This window comes from Oncorhynchus clarkii, chromosome 7 (genome assembly GCF_045791955.1).
Source record: "Oncorhynchus clarkii lewisi isolate Uvic-CL-2024 chromosome 7, UVic_Ocla_1.0, whole genome shotgun sequence".
Taxonomy (NCBI): domain Eukaryota; kingdom Metazoa; phylum Chordata; class Actinopteri; order Salmoniformes; family Salmonidae; genus Oncorhynchus; species Oncorhynchus clarkii.
Window position 1 is genome coordinate 36525707 of NC_092153.1, and position 4910 is coordinate 36530616.

The window sequence follows — 4910 nt, forward strand, 5'->3', positions numbered from 1 at the left end:
ACGTTTCAGCGCTATTTTCAGATCCATGGACAGCGGCCCAATACAATGTTTTGATCTGACATTCTATGCACAGACCAGACGTGCGCTGTTTTCAGAACCATGGACAGCATCCCTAGAAACCAAGGTTCTGGAACTATCGACCATCGCTTGGGTTGTTTTGGTTTACATGCCCGTCTTGTTTTGCACAAAATAATAAAATGCAGTACTACAGGATATTTCTTAACGTAGCTCTTTATAACTGGCATGTTCACGTATCGCCAACCAGGATCAAAACTGACCATGACCTAACCATTTGGGTGGTCTTAACCAATCATAGCAAAGTATGATATGGCGGTAAAATGCATCCAATTACAATTCCGTATGTTTACACATATGAATATGACAATGCCAGTCAATGCAAAAATAACTAACGACCGGCAGAGAACATCTAAAATGCAACTTGATTGAATGGCTGCCTTCTCTCAATGCATAATCATTCCTCGTCTACGTTTCACACATTATAAGCATCGCATACCCAAACCTTATCGGGTCATGGTTGGCAATATTTTTTATCCGAAAATCTGTATAAAGCCCATAGGTTTAAATAAATGAACAAAAGTGCAGGAGTCAATTTGGCAAATTATAAACCAAGTGGCCACCTCAACTGAACTGTGTAGAAGATGAGAAATCCGAAGAAATTAGTTGACAATGAGAAATGAAATCACTGAATCATCCATCCAAATTGCATCTTATAACAATGCTTGACACTTGAAGTCAATGAGTTCTCAAAACGGGATTCTCAAGCGAGAGACCACATTTGACATCCACCACATTTTACTCGTACACTTTTTAAAAAATAATGCAAATCTTAAAATGACTAAAATATATATTTATTTTCAGCTAACTAATCAATAAACAAGTAGGCTACATTCAGACATCAAATATGATGTTCTCTATAATATATAAAGGGATTAGGGTAACGCATACATGAGTGGATTTGATGGAGGAAGAAATTGTATAAAAAAAATGGGGAGATCTGGACTAGGATTAATAAAGCAATTTTTACGAAATAGGCTTAAATTACAAACGGATCCAGTATAGAATGCATGCAGCCACCACATCAAATTATCCAGTCATATAATTCCAATAAATGTATTGAAATAATACAAATAAATTCAAATAAATGAGGGTTGTCATCTACAGGTAAATAGAAAAAGACAGTACAGTCATGAGCAAAAGCTAATTATTTGACTGTTTGCCTGTGTTGCCAGTAGTTTACTCGTTGAAGGTGAAAAAGCTAACGTTAACTGTCAAATTTGGTAATTATCTATTATTATTACATCTAATTTGCAAATGCTAACTAACATTAACGTTAAAATATCATAGCTGGCGTTATATCATCTAGTGTAGCTAGCTAGGTAGCTACTGTACCGTCGGTCGCCTGTATAGCTAACGGTAACGTTAGCTTAGCTGTAGCTGCAAATTAATCTAGCGTTAGCTAACGGTAGATAGCTAGCAAACTATCGCACATATTAGATTAAAATGCAATTACGTTCAATCACGTTTATGCTATCGGGCCGCAGAGTTGTAATGATAATGTTAATTTAAGGACGGTTGCTAGCTACAATAACTAATGTAGCTAGCACCGATAACGTTAACTATCTAAAACTTTGGACTGGAGAACACTCACTTGTTGCTAGTTATTGCATTTTACTCGCCATGCAGGGCCGCATGACAAGCTCATATAATCGTCGTTCATTCCTTTTATATAGCTAGCTAACCGTAGCTACATTAGGTTCAGGCGATATCGATCGAAATGTCTTAGGTTGGGGGGGAAACCCCAAGCAGATAAGACGACGAGTCTCACACAACGTTATCCATCTGTGCGACAAGGGAAACATTACTGATGAGCCTTACGATGTTTCTACTCTATTCTCCATATAGTACACTATTTTTGTCCAGGGTCTATAGGTTTCTGGTCTACAGTAGTTTACTATGAAGGGAATAGAGTACCATTTGGCGTGTAACCTCAGTATTCATGTAGTCTTCTGATGTAATTGAAAGTACTGCACATGTAGAAGGGGTATTGAAAACTAGCCCTGCCTGCCGCTCCCTAGACTTTCACTGTGTTCTCTATCATACACTGTACTGTATAACTGTTTCCATTAAACTAAAATCATTCAATCTCTGGCAGGATATAGGCTTGCTTCCAATAAGTATTTGTTCTATATGTATTCATGTGTGTTTCTCTTGCAATTCTTTTCGTTCCTTCAAGAAGCGACCATCATCATGACTCCAACCGTTGGTCATCCGGGCCTGTTTCTGAAGGTATGTGGTGTTGCGCTCCCTCGCACATACCTACAGTGCCTTGCGAAAGTATTCGGCCCCCTTGAACTTTGCGACCTTTTGCCACATTTCAGGCTTCAAACATGAATATATAAAACTGTATTTTTTTGTGAAGAATCAACAACAAGTGGGACACAATCATGAAGTGGAACGACATTTATTGGATATTTCGAACATTTTTAACAAATCAAAAACTGAAAAATTGGGCGTGCAAAATTATTCAGCCCCCTTAAGTTAATACTTTGTAGCGCCACCTTTTGCTGTGATTACAGCTGTAAGTCGCTTGGGGTATGTCTCTATCAGTTTTGCACATCGAGAGACTGACATTTTTTCCCATTCCTCCTTGCAAAACAGCTCGAGCTCAGTGAGGTTGGATGGAGAGCATTTGTGAACAGCAGTTTTCAGTTCTTTCCACAGATTCTCGATTGGATTCAGGTCTGGACTTTGACTTGGCCATTCTAACACCTGGATATGTTTATTTTTGAACCATTCCATTGTAGATTTTGCTTTATGTTTTGGATCATTGTCTTGTTGGAAGACAAATCTCCGTCCCAGTCTCAGGTCTTTTGCAGACTCCATCAGGTTTTCTTCCAGAATGGTCCTGTATTTGGCTCCATCCATCTTCCCATCAATTTTAACCATCTTCTCTGTCCTTGCTGAAGAAAAGCAGGCCCAAACCATGATGCTGCCACCACCATGTTTGACAGTGGGGATGGTGTGTTCAGGGTGTTGCTTTTACGCCAAACATAACATTTTGCATTGTTGCCAAAAAGTTCAATTTTGGTTTCATCTGACCAGAGCACCTTCTTCCACATGTTTGGTGTGTCTCCCAGGTGGCTTGTGGCAAACTTTAAACAACACTTTTTATGGATATCTTTAAGAAATGGCTTTCTTCTTGCCACTCTTCCATAAAGGCCAGATTTGTGCAATATACGACTGATTGTTGTCCTATGGACAGAGTCTCCCACCTCAGCTGTAGATCTCTGCAGTTCATCCAGAGTGATCATGGGCCTCTTGGCTGCATCTCTGATCAGTCTTCTCCTTGTATGAGCTGAAAGTTTAGAGGGACGGCCAGGTCTTGGTAGATTTGCAGTGGTCTGATACTCCTTCCATTTCAATATTATCGCTTGCACAGTGCTCCTTGGGATGTTTAAAGCTTGGGAAATCTTTTTGTATCCAAATCCGGCTTTAAACTTCTTCACAACAGTATCTCGGACCTGCCTGGTGTGTTCCTTGTTCTTCATGATGCTCTCTGCGCTTTTAACGGACCTCTGAGATTATCACAGTGCAGGTGCATTTATACGGAGACTTGATTACACACAGGTGGATTGCATTTATCATCATTAGTCATTTAGGTCAACATTGGATCATTCAGAGATCCTCACTGAACTTCTGGAGAGAGTTTGCTGCACTGAAAGTAAAGGGGCTGAATAATTTTGCACGCCCAATTTTTCAGTTTTTGATTTGTTAAAAAAGTTTGAAATATCCAATAAATGTCGTTCCACTTCCTGATTGTGTCCCACTTGTTGTTGATTCTTCACAAAAAAATACAGTTTTATATCTTTATGTTTGAAGCCTGAAATGTGGCAAAAGGTCGCAAAGTTCAAGGGGGCCGAATACTTTCGCAAGGCACTGTAGCCGTGCATAGATCTGGAAACCATTTAACCTAAACTTCTCTTCTGTTTTGGTCCCATACCTACCATGTTGTAACAGCGTGAACCCCTACACATCCACAAATACTTCAGATTTTCCTAATGGTTGTCAATATCATCTTCAGGCTCTCCGGAGTGGTGCAGCGGTCAAAGACACTGCATCACAGTGCTTGAGGCGTCACTACAACCCCGGGTTCGATCCCAGGCTATGTCACAGCTGGCCGCGACCCGGGAGACCGATGAAGCGGCGCACAATTTGGCCCAGCGTTGTCCGGGTTAAGGGAGGGTTTGACCGGCTGCAATTTCCTTGTCCCATCGTGCAATAGTGACTCCTTGTGGTGGGCAAGCTGACTTCGGATGCCAGTTGTACGGTGTTTCCTCCTGACACATCGGTGCAGCTGGCTTCCGGGTTAAGCGAGCAGTGTGTCAAAAAGCAGTACGGCTTGGCAGTGTCGTGTTTCGGGGGACACATTACTCTCGAACTTCGCCTCACCTGAGTTCGTACGGGGGTTGCAGCGATGGGGGAAAAGACTAACCAATTGGGGAGAAAAAGGGGGTAAATGCACAACAACAAAAACCACATTTCATCTTCAGGCTGAGAGACAATAGATTGGGCAAGAGACAATGGATGTGTCGTGTCCAAGGTTGTGGACATTGTGTGAAAGGAACATCTCGCCTTGGAACAGGAATCCCATATCCAACTGCAAGACGTCAGCAACAAAGTCTTCTAGATAGTCATGTGGCCATGGTTAGCGGTTTCCACAAAACTGTCCGATGACAAATGTCGGATGGTTTGGGAGGTTCTGAAATCACATTTTATTTGTCACATATGCCGAATACTACAGGTGTAGACCTTACAGTGAAATGCTTACTTACAAGCCCTTAGCCAACAATGCTTTTAAGAAAAAATGTGTTTTGTAAAATAATGGAAAT